Here is a 16725-nt window from a genome sequence, read left to right as displayed (position 1 = left end):
AAGTTACTAAAATACATAACTTACTAATCCTATATGATTCATTCTCTAAGAAGCAATGAAAATTAGGCACTGAAGCATCAATAGAAAAATACACAATTTGATCTTTGAATAACAGAGTTTATGACATAACTAGATAAACCCTAGAGAGATAAATTACTTCATTATAAAGAATAGGCAGTTTTACCTTCTTCACGACTCAACTCTAAATATTAAACAATAAAGTATATGAATACACTTATGACCATGCCTTAGACATAGTGCATGTATAGTACACAAAAGTTAGATTATAATTTGGAAATAGATTGAAATTAGATAATTCAAAATTTGTGCTCTAAATATCATCATTCTATTTCTTCTTTTTTCTTTTTTTAAAATTTATTTATATGAAACTCAGAATTACACAGAGAGAGAAAGAGATGCAGAGAGAGAAGTTTTCCATCCACTGTTTCACTCCCCAATTGGCTGCAATGGCTGGAGCTGTGCCAATCTGAAGCCTGGATCCAGGAGCTTCCTCTGGATCTCCCACGTGGGCACAGGGGCCCAATGATCCGGGCCATTTTCTACTGCTTTCCCAGGCCACAGCAGAGAGCTGGATCAGAAGTGGAGCAGCCGGGACTCGAACCAGCGTCCATATGGTATCACAGACTGCAGGTGGTGGCATTACTTGCTACGCCACAGCACCAGCCCAATATTAATCCTTTTCTTAAAAGTAATTTATTTATTTGAAGGCCAGAGTTACATAGAGGCAAAGGCAGAGGCAGAGAGAGGTCTTCCATCTGCTGGTTCACTCCCCAAATGGCCACCATGGCTGGAGCTGGGCCGATCTGAAGCCAGGAGCCAGGAGCCAGGAGCTTCTTCTTGCTCTTCCATGTAGGTGCAGAGGCCCAAGGACTGGACCATATTCTACAGCTTTTCTAGGCCATATCGGAGAGCTGGATTAGAATTGGAGCAGCCAGGTCTCAAACTGGCGCCCATATGGGCACTAGCCTTACCAGCTATACCACAGCACTGGCCCTTCTATCTCATCTGAAGTGGTAGTTTCTCTCTTTCTTTCTCTTCCTCTCTCTGTATTTCTCCCCATTTGATAACTTTCTAAAAAGTGATAATAAATAAGTAAATAATTGGTGAGGTGAGTGACAGGATGATTTGGAGAAATCCTGTATCAGAGTGTCTGGATTATGGTGCCCTCTCCAGTTCTAGCTTCCTACTAAGGCATTCCATGGGAGGTAGCAGATGGTGGCTCATCACTTGGATTCCTGCCACTCACGTGAGAGAGCCATACTGAGTCCAAGGTTTCTGGCTCTGGCTTAGCCCGGTCCCGTCGGCTGTATATAATTGGAAAACGTATCTGTTTGTCTTTCTGTCGTTCACATAAAATGAAAACAAAAATAAAAGTGCAAAGTGATTCTTCACAATGTGTACCAACCAATGTTTGGAGAATATTTCTAAGAGGTCAGCAACTGCCTTTTGAGCCAAACCTGACCTTACAATTTTTTTTTTAAATTTTATTAACTCTTATTTAATGAATACAAATTTCCAAAGTACAGCTTATGGATTACAATGGCTTCTCCCCACCCCATAACTTCCCTCCCACCCGCAACCCTCCCCTTTCCCACTCTCTCTCCCCTTCCATTCTTATCAAGATTCATTTTCAATTCTCTTATATACAGAAGATCAGTTTAGCATATATTAAGTGAAGATTTCAACAGTTTGCACCCACACAGAAACACAAAGTGAAAAATACTGTTTGAGTACTAGTTATAGCATTAAATCACAATGTACAGCACATTAAGGACAGAGATCCTACATGAGGAGTAAGTGCACAGTGACTCCTGTTGTTGACTTAACAAATTGACACTCTTGTTTATGGCATCAGTAATCCCCCTAGGCTCCAGTTATGAGTTGCCAAGGCTGTGGAAGCCTTTTGAGTTCACCGACTCTGATCATATTTAGACAAGGTCATAGTTAAAGTGGAAGTTCTTAGTATTTTTTTTGTCTGTTCTACTTAATACTATTAGTTTAATTCTGTAATTAATACACAGTTATTCTTAAGTGTTGAAACTTAACTGAAAAGTGATCCTTGTTAAATATAAGAGTGGCAATAAGAGAGGGAAGGGATGTACAATTTGGGACATGCTCAAGCTGACTGGCCCCAAACGGCAGAGTTATAAACATACCAGGGTATTCCAATTCAGTCCCATCAAGGAGGCATGTACCAATGCCATCTTACTAGTCCAAGTGATCAATTTCAATTCACAATTGATCATAATGATAGGAATAAGAATCACAGGGATCACATAAATAAGACCAGTGTCTGAAAATACTATCTGATAGAACAAAAAAGGGAGAGAACGATCCAACATGGGAAGCGAGATACACAACAGACTCATAGAATGGAGATGTCCTAAATAGCACTCTGGCCTCAGAATCAGCCCTTAGGGCATTCGAATCAGGCTGAAAAGCCCTTGAGAGTATATCAGGCATGGAAAGCCAAGACACTCTGTCAAAAAAAAAAAAAAATGACCTAAATGAAAGATCTCTGTGAGTAAGATCCCAGTGGAAAGAATGGGTCATCAAAGAAGGAGGTACCTTTCTCTGAAGGGACTTTATGATTTTTTAAAAGTAGCGTTTTCCATCCAGATAACACTCATCTGTTAATTAGCTCCATTTCCTTAAGTTCCAGACTGCATATCAGAGCAATTGTTTTAATATTTCCTGCTGTTTTAGTAAGGAATTTTAGTTCCCAGATTATATTTTATTTCCATATTATATTTTCCCAGATTCATATATATACATGTATATATATAATGTATGTATTTATGTAATTTGTTGCATCATATGTGGAACAAAATGTACTGAACCAAGAGAATTTTCTTAGTTTTGTGGTTTTCTTTCAATAACCAAACATCAACAAATGCAGTAGTGACAAAAATAATGTGTAGTATATAAAAATAACCACAGTAGCCTCTGTGTCATTAATCTAAATGGGAAATCCAATAGCATGCTTTTATTTCACTAAAAACATCCCTGAATGAGAGTCCTAAAAAATTGAGTATTCATTTTGTTATAATTTCTGAAACTTTACAATAAAATAATAGTCTGTACTATGAACTATATATCCATTCAAATATGTGCAACCTTAAACTAAAAATGAAAAATTGAACTGTTCATCTGGATACTTTAAGCTTTAAATGTATTTTCTTGGTTTATCTGGTTATCTTAGACAGCTAAACTTAATTAAAAGAGATCCAAATTCTTCTTGATATTTTGTTCAAAATCATAAACTCTTATTGCTAAAATGAATTATACAGAATAGAAATGAATCTATGCTATAATGTATAAGAGCTATATAAACGTGTCTTTAAAAAACTTGGTTGACTCCTGGAAAGTAAAGCAAAGGTTTCTTAAAGTGGAGTGGATCTGTACATGTTTATATATATATATATATATATATATATATACATATATATATATATACACACATATACTCTTTTCAAACTTGATCGTTTTTACACTTAACTCGAACATTATCTTGCTTTGTAACTCCTGGTGATAGTTTAATAGAACAAAACTAGATTTCTATAAAATTCTCAGAAAATGACTTTCAGAGACTGAAATTCAGGAAAAGATGATGATAAAATGAATATCTTCTTCCAAACTGCCTCCCACCCTCCCAAAATATGGTCTGCTATTTTAAGAGGCCTGTGGTTTTGAAGACTAGGCAGCCAGAATTATCAATATATATCAGATATGTGCTACCCAAGCTTCTTATATTTTTAAAAAGTTCAGTTTTCTTATAGTTGCTTTAAAAATGCTCTTTGAAAAGTTTAGATGCATCCAAAACCAATCCTTTTCAGAGTTCTAATTTAAAACTCACTTTATAGTTTGATGAATCCAACACATGTAATCGAATTTACATTTCCTTTTCAACCGGTTAACACACGGTTTTACTCTTTCAGTTTATTTCATTATCTTTAATAGAGAATAAAGTTCAACTGAATCGGTTAGGAATAAGACTGTTTCAGGAAAACAGTAAATCCATGACTGAAAACAAAAAGGGAAAAATATGCAAAAGATTTTATATGCATTCAGGGAATAATACAATAGAACATTATCACAGACAGGTAAAGTGTCACCTGACTTACACAGCTCTCTACAACTCTTGCATATTTATTTGCTTGTTAAGAGGTTTAAAAAGAAACAGAGACAGAGAGAGCTACCAGCCACTAAAATCCCCCCCCCCACCTCCCCCACCATAATGTTTGCAACAGCATCAGGCAGGCCAGGCTAAATCCTGGAAATCAATCAAGTTCTCCCACGTGGTTGGCAAGGACCCAAGTATTGAGCCCTCACTTGTTACTTTCTAAGATCCAAATTAAGGTTCTATCACGTTATCTCTAGTCAAAAAACATATTCCTCATGTTTATAGAGTTTGTTAGTAATGCAGACATTTATAACTTATTCAGAACCTCCTAAACCTAAAATCTGCACTTAAGCAAGATCTGCAGGTGATCAGTGGTCACTTAGATTTATGTTGAATAAGCAATAGAAAAGTCCTGAAACTATGTGATGAAGATGAAATGAATAATTTTCAGCAGGTGAATATTGACAGTATGCTGAACGTCGGTGTCAAGACTGCATATTGGTTATCTCATTTAGTAAATATAATGATGCTTATGAGATAGGTTTCAGTGTTATACATTATCTCGTTGTTTTCAAGTTCATTTACAAGCAGCAGGAGAATCTGCAGAATACTAGCAGGTCTCAGTGCGTAAATCCTATCATTAGCTTTGTCTGTCAGGTAATCTAGATCAGAATTGGAGAAGCAAAATTTTTTTGTTTGTTTTGTACTGTGGGTGACTGTTTTGTTAGTATGTTATTTTAGTTTGCAATTTTGCCTAATTTAGAGCATAATAGTCTGTCACTTTATCAAATAAACAAAACAAATACAGAAAAAATACTGCATAAACCCTAAAAACAGGGATTTGTTAAGTGAATAGTTAAAAACATCCAAAGACCTTTCTTTTAAAAATTTCTGCTTATTTATTTGAGAGATCGATACACACACACACAAGCACACACAGACATGGGTAGAGGGAGAGAGATTGAGAGAGTGAGAAAGAGAATGAGCCAGCTCCCCTACTGGTTCACTCTCCAAATGCCTGCAAAGGCCATGGGCCAGGAACTCAACCCAGGTTTCTCAAGTGAGTGACAGGAATCCAATTACTAGAGTCATCACCACTGCTTTCCAGGGTCTTGGAAGATTATTCTTGAGTTACTCTAGAGGAATTTCTCTCACAGACAGTTTTACAAGCAAATAAATAGCAATTAACTACACTGTTTTCAAAATATGCATTATTTAAAATAATTTCCAGACTGCTGGTATGGCTGAGCTTTGGAAGTCAGCATCCTATATTTGAGCTACTCCTAAGCCCAGCTGCTCTACTTCATATCCAGATCCTTGCTAATGACTGGAAAATCAGTGGAAAACGGCCCAAGTGGTTGGGCTACTGCCACACTCTTGAGAAATTTGGATGAAGCCCCTCCCTCCTAACTTTGCTTGGCCTAGCCCTGGTCATTGCAGCCATATGGGGAGTGGACCAGCAGATGGTAGATCTATCTCTCTCAGTGTCTCCCTCTATCTCCATAACTCTGATGTTCAAATAAATAAATAAATATTTTAAAATTATTTCTTCAGGTTCTTTTGATAAGACTAAATAATTGCTCTTGACTATAAAAATATAGAATACTAGAATTTGAAGCTTTCTGATTATGAATACTGGGTGATGAGTAGGATTCTATGAGCAAATATTTCCAAGTTGTCACTAGTGCATCCTCTCATCACAATATGTTCTTCACATCCCCTATTTTGAAGTAGAATTCCTTGGATATTGCCATAATTCTCCCCCTCGTCTTCAAACTGCTATTAATACTATGCACACACAAACCAATTGATCTTAAGTTGTGATGCAAACGAAAGAATAATTAGCTCTGATCTTAAATGCATCATTTCTTAGTTAATTCAGAATCATGTAATTTTAGGGTGTAAAAGGAAGGATGAAATCCTTTATTTTTTAAATTCACAAATAATAATTGTTCCTCTTAATTAGCCAAGATCACACGCTTAGTATCTTGAATAGAAGATACACTTAACTAGTATGACTTAAACTTAGACAAAGTAGAAAATGAATAAGAAGAATCTAAGTCCTAAAGGGCCTAAATATCTGTTTGTGTATGTCATGGCAACTTAATCATGTGTCCAGGAAAGAGGTCCATAAGACTTGTCTGACGGTCAGAGACAGGAATTTTTATATGTAGTCTTTGACAATATGATACAAATTCTTCAGCTTTATTTCATAATAAAATTGAAATAATTAAGAAAATAACCTTTCGGCCGGCGCCGCGGCTCACTAGGCTAATCCTCCGCCTAGCGGCGCTGGCACACCGGGTTCTAGTCCCGGTTGGGGCGCTGGATTCTGTCCCGGTTGCCCCTCTTCCAGGCCAGCTCTCTGCTGTGGCCAGGGAGTGCAGTGGAGGATGGCCCAGGTGCTTGGGCCCTGCACCCCATGGGAGACCAGGAAAAGCACCAGGCTCCTGGCTCCTGCCATCGGATCAGCGCGGTGCGCCGGCCGCAGCGCGCTGGCCGCGGCGGCCATTGGAGGGTGAACCAACGGCAAAGGAAGACCTTTCTCTCTGTCTCTCTCTCTCTCACTGTCCACTCTGCCTGTCAAAAAAAAAAATAACCTTTCATTCTCTTACTAATGAAATCTTAATCATTTTTGGAAATATTAAATAGTAACAAAAGAAAATGGAACTATAGACCAATATTCCCAATGAACATTGCTGCAAAGATCCTCAGCTAAATACTAGCTAACATAACTCAACGACACATCAAGAAGATCATCTATTTGGACCAAATGGGATTTATCCTTGGGATGCAGGAATGGTTCAATATACGCGAATCAATAAACAGGATACATCACATGAACAGATTGTCATATAAAAACCACATGATTATTTCAATAGATGCAAAGAAAACATGTGGTAACATAAAGCATCCTTTCATGATGAAAGAAAATTGAGTATAGAAAGAACTTATCTAAACACAGTCAAAGAAATGTATGACAAACCTACAGCCAGGATCCTATCGAAATGCTGGAAACATTTCCACTAAGATTCAAGACCAGACAGAATGCTAACTTTCACCATTGCTATTCAATATAGTTCTGGAAGTTTTAGTAAGAGCCATTAGATAGATAGGTAAATCCTGGAGAGGATGTGAAGAAAAAGATACCATAAAACACTGTTGGTTGGAATGTAAACTGGTACAACCATTATGGAATACGGTATGGAGATTCCTTCAAAATCTGAAAGCAGATCTACCATATGACCCAGCCACCTCTCTCCTGGGTATTTAAGCAAATAAAATGAAATCAGCAAAGCAGCTCAATTCATGATAGCTAAGATGTGTCATTAACCCAGGTGTCCATTAACTTATGACTATATAAAGATAAACTGGTTATATATACACAATGGAATACTACTCAGCCACAAAAATGAACCAAATCCTGTCTTTTGCAATAAAATAGATGTGACTGGAGACCATTATGCTTAATAAAATAAACCAGCCCAAAAAGACAAATATCATATTTTTTTCTGATATGTAGTAGTTCATATGGAATACAAAAATATTTAAGAATGAAGCTGACATTTATGACTTGGTTATTGCTTTCAGCTTTTATTTATACTCTTATGGAACAGTGGTATTTTTACTTCTTACTTATTGAACATTATAATTACTGATGCATTAAGCCTGTGATTAAAAAGTAAATCTAAATTATGTTATTGCAAAAACTAAGAGAAAAACAAGAAAGGAAGAATGGAGGGGGAGGGAGAGAGGGAACCATGGTTATTTTAAAATTGTAACTGTGAAATACATCAAATTTGTTATATTTATATTAATAAAAGTTATAAAAAGTTTTAAAAGATTTATCAATTTATTTTAAAGGGAGAATTACAGACAGAGAGAGGATGAGACAGAGAGGGAGAGGTTTTCCATCCATGGGTTGACTCTCTAAATGGCCGCAAAGGGCGGAGCTGGGCTGATCCAATGCCAGGAATCAGGAGTTTCCTTCATGTCTTCCACAAGGGTGCAGGGGCCCCAGCACTTGGGCCATCTTCTTCTTCCCTTCCAGGCCACTAGCAGAGAGCTGGATCAGAAGAGGAGCAGCAGAGACAAGAACTGGCAAACATATGGGATGCCGGCGCTACAGGTAGAGGCTTAACCTTCTATGCCACATTGCTGGCCCCTATAAAAACATTAAAAACAAAACAAAACAAAGAAAGACAATAGCTTAACTGCAATTTGATCCCTAGTTTCTCTAACTTCAGTGACTTAATCATAAAGCTCGATAAAGTACCCCAAGATTTGTTTTGTCTGTTGTACACACATCCCATAGATAGTACAAAGGATCCAGGGGATGAGATGGAGTTCTGCTCCTCACCTTCCAGCCCTGCTCATTCTAAACCTAAGGCTGCCACTGAGTGGCTCAGGTCAATAGGGATTCTACCCATAACCATTACTTAATGCTTAACAATACAAGCCGAACCTTAAAGAGTTTGTAAGAGAATCACGCATTGAGGAAAAATGTCTTAGGAATTTCATGTGTGATAAAGCTTTGGAGGGAAAATTAATATTTTTGGAAGATGAAAAAATATTTCTTGGGGTAAAAATGAAGGAAATATAGAAGGGTATATTAAAATTTTCAAAGTATTTTTATATAACTCACAGCTAAAGCTCTATTTGGAAATGTACACTATTACTCTGATGCCCAACTATTTATATAAACTATTTATATACTACAAATCATTATTTTTGGTAGGCATTAAGTTTTAGGTAACATCTGAGAAAGCTTGAATAGTAATTAAAATAGATTAAATTATATTACTATCTTCTTGTCAAAAAATTCAAGGCAATAAATAATACATTGATTTCCATTATTAAAATATCACTACTAGATATACTTACATATTTGCAATCACAAATTTGATTTGGAGTGTATCCTTAGTTTTGGCTTTTCAAAGAAATAGATAAATCATTTCACTGAGGTTTTTTTCCTGTGCTTTGATTTTTTCCAACTAATATGTATCATCTATTGGCCAAAATTGAGAAAACTAAAATGAGTGTGTGGGGCAGGTTTTGGAATTACAATTACAATGCCACCTGGGACATGTGTACCCCATATCAGAGGACCTGGGTTTGACTCCTGGTATCCATCTGATTCTAATTCTTCTGGCTAATGCACATCCAGCAAGTGCTAGCTCAACTGCTTGTGCCCCTGCAACCCACATGTCAGATCAGGATTTAGTTTTTAGCTCCTGGCTTCTACCTGACCCAGCTCCAGCTGTTGCAGGCATTTTGGAAGTGAACCAGTGGACAGAAGCTTTCATTCTGTCTGTCTTTCCAATAAAAAGGAGAGAGGGAAAGGAAATACAAGTCATTTTTTTTTGTATGTCTTTTCCGGAAGGATGTAAATTCAATGCTCTCTCTCTCATGACAGATTTACATACACAGTTTATTTCTAATTGATTTACACTTGAAATTACAGGAATTTTTCATCATTTCCAGTTGAGTATGATTTGGTTCACTGGCATCTTTTCAATGATTTCCCTTCTTCAAACCCTGGTTTTCATGGCTTATTGTTTGCAGTGCATTCAAGCCTTCCAGCTCTTTTCTACTCATTCTGCTTTGCTGGCTTTGCTTTATAAGTAAACGGAAAGCTGGAACAGCCTCCCTGCAATGCAGGGCTGATTTGGGAAAGTGACTTTCTAATGACTGAGTTAGAGTCCCTAGGAAATTTAACCACCCCCAGAAGTCACCCTTCTCAGCATTCTTTCATGTTGTAGAGATCCTTTTGTCTGAAAACTCATTGACAGCAGTGTACCCAAGTGGAAAGAGGGTTGAGCTGAAAGGCAGGGTATTGAAGAGGCCACCCTGGCTCTGGTTCTGCATATTCACCCTGGGGTGGATTCCCCTGTGTGTCTTAGACAAAAGAAATGGTCTCCATTGCTTTCTCTCACTTCCCTGCTTCCCATTCTCATCCTCTTTGTCCTTCCCGTACTACACTTCAAAGGTAAATTGCAAACCATACCAAAATCTTTGTATAAGCAGTAAGCTGTTCAGAGCTGAAGAGTGACGGATCTGTGTATCATGACAATGAACAGGTTCTTTTGTTCCATAAATGATAATAAACACTGGCGAGAAGTATAATAGTGTTTCTTGTGGTCTATTCTGTTCTAGATATTGTGCCAGTTTCCATGCATTATATTATGTCATCTCATCTTTCCTGTTATTTTGGAAATAATTATGCAATGTTAATTACATAAAGAAATGCCAATTTAGTTGTATTTTTATTATTTTTATTAATTCAGGCAGGAAAAGATTAAATACCATTGTGGATAAATAGTTCATGGGGTGGAAGGGATGGGAAGTAACTAATTAATGATGATAAAAAAATCTGAGGTCTCCGAAATTTAAAAAAAGGACTGGAGGGTGAAGACGATGAAAGAAGCAAAAACAGAAATTAACCTTCTACGACTATAGAGGAAACAAAGATTTTTTTTATTGTTTAAACCTTGAAATTTTGACTTAAATCCCAGCAATGTGTTCTGTTTATGGGTGAACGTTCTGGACTGTTAGCTTCGATCAATACTGATTGAAACTTACTCCTCCTTATCCCTAGCCATCCTACAACATAGCTTTCTCAGTCTTAGGAAATCTTCCTTTCCCCTTATCTATAGCCAGTATGTTTAATATAAATAATTCATGCCTCCCTTCCCTTAATTTTTAGTATTAAAAATACCCTTGATTCTGTTCTTTGAACATTTTCCCAACTTCTACCAAGCCTTCCTTGTTCCTAATAGTTTGTGGAATTTTTGTGCCAGGATCTGGTCCTTTTTGTAGTTAGAATCTACAATGGTTTAATCAACTGTTTTGTTTTCAGAGAACCCTTACTCTCAAGGGTTCTGACTTAAGAGTAAATATGAGGTTTCCTTTTAGAACGATGAGACTGTTTTGGAACTATGTAGAAATGGTGGTTTTGGATTGTGAATGTACTAAATGCCTTCATACCATTCACTTCAAAATAATTTTGTTATGGGACTGTCACCTCAACAATTAAAGTAGGCAGACATACAGGTTAAAATTGATCAGATTTGTGAACTGGAAGACCACGCCTTCACCACACCCCTGTGTGACCTTATGCCCCTACCTGATGCCTTTGCCAAGCCCCTGGCCCCCGTGTGGCCTCATTCCACTACCTGGCCACACCTGGGTATCCACCAGCCAATCAGGTTAATTAACCACTCCCCTTTGGAAATGGCCTTTTCCCTGGCCTCTTGCTAGGAAGGGGCTTGCTGTAGCCCCACGACTCCAGGGCACATGGCCTTCAGGCCATGTGTTCTAGGCTTCCTGGCCTAGATGCTCTTCCATGTGGCTGGTTCCTGGTGCTTGGTATGAACCCCTATTTACCTCTCTCTCTTAAATAAGGCTCTCACTCTCCTATGCATTTTTCTTACTAAATAAAAGCTTAAACCATACCATGCTGCCTTGTTTATCTGTGCCGATATTTAGAATTCTTCTCTAAATATTAGGCAAGAACCCTCTTGGGCTTATTAATATTGGGGATTTAGTAATAAGCCCGTGGTGAAATTGTAAGGCATTCCAAGTTTCAGTAGCACATGTGACACCCCAGATAGCATTTCTAGGGAACTTTAAGGGGCTACATTTTAGTGTAAAATCTGGGGGGGTCTTGTCCAATTTCACAATGACAACAAAAAAGTGATATTTAAGTAGTTGTATATGAAGATTGTTTTTCCCAAGAGTATTTTTGTCAAGATAAAAATTTTATCAAGATAAAAAATACCCAAATAATGCCAACTGTAAATATGTAAATCCAGTGGTCAACTAGATAGTGTAGAAAATCCACATTATTCTGTTGGTAACTTCTGAATGCTCAGCCAAGACCAAGAGGGAAAGACCATTTGGTCTAATTCCCTGAAATGCTTAAATCAAGTCCTGATTCATGATGCAGAGAAATTGTGACAGCTGTAGAAATCAGAAACACAGAAGGAGAGAAAGTTTTCTCAGTTTGTTCCATTGTTTTATCTTTAAGAGTCTTTGTTCCTCCCAAGTAAGCAAACAAGTTTTGAATTATCACTCTACCAATAACAAAATCATCCTTGGACAAGTCATTTAACACCTCTAAGTTCTCTCTCATCTGTAAAATATAGAATGAAGTCTAGTAACACTTCCCCCTCAAGGATTTTTTAAGACATAAATGACAAAGCATCTTAAGCAATATTAATAACGTTAGTAGGGTCATTATCAATGTGATAGGACACAGATGTCAGTGGCAACAGTAATCTAGTGACTACCTTCAAGAAAACAGCTCTGTCCCTTATCCCTCCAGGTTCAAAGACCAAAGCATTCCCATGTTCCAGGTGCCTAGTATTTTAATCAGATGTAGTGGAAGCGGTTCTGATGACCACAAGTCAATAGAAACTCGTTAGAGCAGATCAATTACGCCTTTTCATTTTAAGTGGAGAAAGAAAAGTTAAATAGAGGCTTCAAACTTTTACCATTGAAGTTCCAGGTACCATACTGAGTTTCTTTAGTCTAGTTTGTACCTCAGTGGTCAGACCACCCCTCTCCTCACTGGGAACTCAGGAAGTGATTTTGTTGTAGTTTGTGTTTATTTACAATGCCATAAACTTTTACAAGTTGTCTTTATTGTTTGGCTTTTTTTTTTTTTTCTTGTCCTTCACACAGTTTATGAACTCTTGAAATTGCTCAGGTTAACAATCCTGTGTACATGTGATATCAGACTACTTATTATTAATTCTCAATATTAACAAGCCTGGGGGCTCTTACCACATATCCAGAGAAGAATTCTAAATACTGGCTCAAATAAACCAGGCAACATGGTAAGTTTTTTTTTTTTTTTTTTAAGATTTATTTATTTATTTGAAAGTCAGAGTTACCCAGAGAAAGACGGAGATAGAGATAAAGAGAGAGGTCTTCCATCCAATGGTTTACTCCCCAAGTGGAGGCAACAGCTGGAGCTGGGCCCATCCGAAACCAGGAGCCAGCAGCTTCCTCCAGGTCTTCCCACGAGAGTGCAGGGACCCAAGGACTTGGGCCATCTTCTACTGCTTTCCCAGGTCATAGCAGAGAGCTGGATCGGAAGTGGAACAGCCAGTAGGTGCCCAAATGGGATGCCAGCACTGCAGGCAGAGGCTTTACCTGCTATGCCACAGAGCCAGCCCCGACATGGTACATTTTTAAGGATTTTATTCAGTGAGAGAAATGCACAGGAGAGTGAGGGCTTTATTTAGGGGAGAAAGAGTAGTCTAGAAGCTAAATTGGATCCATATCAAGCAGAGAGCAGGCCAGGAGTGAGCCATGTGCAGCAAGCAGGCAGGCAGGAAGGCAGAGAGGGGGCAGTCCAAAGGTGCAGGGCAACAAGGGAAACAAGGGAAGGACCCACCCTTTCCAGGTCTTTTATCCACTTCCAAAGGGGAGTGGTTTTGTAACCTGATTTGCAGATGGGCATGCAGATGGGGCCAGGTGCGGCGTGAGATCACACAGGGAATGTGGTGTAAGATGTGGACTCCAGCTTACAAATGTAATCAATTTTATCCTATCTGCCTGCCTATATATCACATGCTTACATATATTTCTCTGTGCTAATGTAAACTGATAGCCATATAACCACATAAATGTGAGTAAATTCTTATGTAAATAAGTTTTTCAAATTTTTCTTCATATTTTGCATTTTTCTTTTGCTCACTGAATTATAGCTTATAGAAAGGTATGTTCGTTTACTGAGATAATTGCAATTCATTGTAATGCCTGCCTAATTTTTTTTCAAAATTTAAATGCACCATATTTTATTCAAATTTTTCTCTATATATAGGCATTATTTCCCCTATTTTTATGCTGCTAGAAACAATTCTACAACAAAAGTCCTTATATTTGTCAAGAAAACTGGGACAAAGTCATATTCTTCCTATGATTCATACTTAAGTCATTGAAATTGCTGGGACCAGGTATATATTTTTATAAACACAACAAGTGTACTTTTACATTAAATTGGAAAAACTAATTATCTTCATAATGCTTTTATCTGTATATTTTTATTTTTCTGTGCTTTTATTCTATAATGAATGGATTTTTTTTTTGCAAAATATAATTGTGTATTTGAACCCTATATTAAGTAGTTCTCCAATATAATTATATATAACATTTTAGATATTTCAGTGAATTACACATTACCAACAAGTGGGTTTTGGGTCTTATTAAAAGACATAATTATCATAATATAGATTATTTGAAGATTTGCCAAAGAGAAACAGAATGTCATCAAGTGAAGAGTGACAGAATTTAGAGATGGAGCAGAGTAGAACACTTTACAGTTTCTGTTAATATTTTCAAATTAGGCATAATATTTGCATAAATGTCATTTATTAATGTGATTTTAGTTTTTTTTTTTCAAGAAAGTTCTTTGGGCAATATTTTTTAAGCAGGAAGTCTATACATTCCCAAAAGCATCAGAGTTATTTAAATAGAGATGATTTCTTCAGCTTATTTTAACAGTACTGCAGAGAAAACGAATTGAAATGTGAAAGAGACACTGACATGAAGGAGAAAGCCTAGATGTTCACATTATGGAAAGAATTATCAGTATTCTGGGAGAGTTCTATTCTCATTGTGCCATATTTCATAGTGAGTAATTTTTGTGATATGTGTTGACCAGCATTCCAATGACAAATTGCATGATGAGAGACTAAAAGTTTCCTTTGCTGAGATATCCAAGGTATATCATAAAATATCTAAGAATATGTTAACAGTGTACTGTTATGGTCATTTAAAAAGAATTATATTTGCTTTCAAAAAGGGAGCATGTTTAACCTCACTGAAATTGTTAGTAAATATCTAAATCTTGCCTTGAATATAATATTTCTTCCTTGTTAAGTCTAAATGCTTCCAATGTTAGGACTTTTGTTAATATAATTAGGGGTCAGGGTGGCCATTGGACTGGATCCACTCAAATATGACTCAGCTAAGACTAAACCAATGAAATGTGACTTGTATTCCAACCAAATTCAACTTGATTCAGCATCCTATACTTCACTGTATGGGTATTCGTATTGCTTTTATTTCTGTTTTTTGGAGAGCCTCACTCTCCTCCACAACATTTTTTTCAAGAACACTAGGTCCCTGTCAGCCAATTAAAAACAGTCAGCATGGCTGCCGGTCTTAAGACTCAGAAGTCAGGCTTGCAGACCAGGACTTGATCCATGCCCTGGAGCTACAACTCTGCTACCCCTCCTACCCATCACATGGATTGGCCCAAAATGAGGGAGTGGGAGAAGGCCTTGAGACAACAGATTGACCCTGGCTGGGGCTAGTCCTTGGTGCTTCCTTAGTCTGTTGGCTAGACCCTAAAACCTGACAGCCCATGAGGGTTTTGGACTGAGAAGCAACACATTACACTTTGTGTGGATAGGCACTGGACTGGAAGAAGGCCTGAAATGACTGAGAGATCACATATGGAGCTACACTCTGATGGTTCCCAAAAGTCTCATGGCTGGACCCAAACCCCAAAAGCCTGAAAGGGTTTTGGTGTTGGGCTGGGAAGCGTAATTCCGACAGGGAGCAACATTATTGAGACTGGGCATTGTCTGAAGTAAGGCTATGGGCTCTGAGTTAAATTGTCTCCTTACTTTACCCTAGATCCAGTTGCTCATAACGTGCTCTTTTGGAGACCTCACAAACAATAACAATAGAGACTCCACTCTCTTTATGTCTTGTCTCAGCTCTGATCCATGCCCTGGAGCTACAACTCTGCTACCCCTCCTACCCATCACATGGATTGGGCCAAAGTAAGGGACTGGGAGAAGGCCTTGAGACAACCGATTGACCCTGGCTGGGGCTAGTCCTTGGTGCCTCCTTAGTCTGTTGGCTAGACCCTAAAACCTGACAGTTTGCTTTCATGAGGATTGGCCCATCATGTGAGACTGGGAAAAGGTATGGGAGTAATTATGAAACTCAGGCTGGGAAAACACTCTGTTTTTCACAAGTCTCCAAGAGCCTGACAGGGTGTTAGACAGAGAACTACGCTTTTTTGTTTCCTTGAAGATCAACCCATTTGTGAGACTTGACACCATTTGGATCAAGACCAGGAGCTCCATTCCCCAGTGCCCCAACGACTCCTTACTTTACCCCAGTCACTGACAAGAGCCATATCCCTTGTTCTGCTTTCCCCACTGCACTGTGGTCTCTAAATTCTCTCCTCATACCAACGTCACTCCTCATTTCTTAAAAACTTGAATTCTTGGTCCCATTACCTGGTATTTACTAAACATTTGGTTGGTTTGGGGTCAGAATTCGGTATCTCTTTGGCAGACACAGGTGAACTTTTCCATGTAGATTCCTCACTAGGTATAGATCCACTCATGACCTGGATTTGTGGAGTCAGGTCCTCCTGCATGTCCTCTCCTGTTCTGTGTTGTCCCCCTTCCTTTTCTGATGTCTACCTGTTTTTGTTCTATCTCCTTCAGGCCCCTTCTTTATAATCCATACCTCAGAGTTAACTCAGTAGGGAGGAGTTAAATTCACAATTCACCCACCATGCTCCTTTATCCCTTCATCCGCTTAGTCAC

This window comes from Oryctolagus cuniculus, chromosome 6 (assembly GCF_964237555.1).
Source record: "Oryctolagus cuniculus chromosome 6, mOryCun1.1, whole genome shotgun sequence".
Classification (NCBI taxonomy): domain Eukaryota; kingdom Metazoa; phylum Chordata; class Mammalia; order Lagomorpha; family Leporidae; genus Oryctolagus; species Oryctolagus cuniculus.
Note: the sequence above shows the minus strand (reverse complement) of the source record.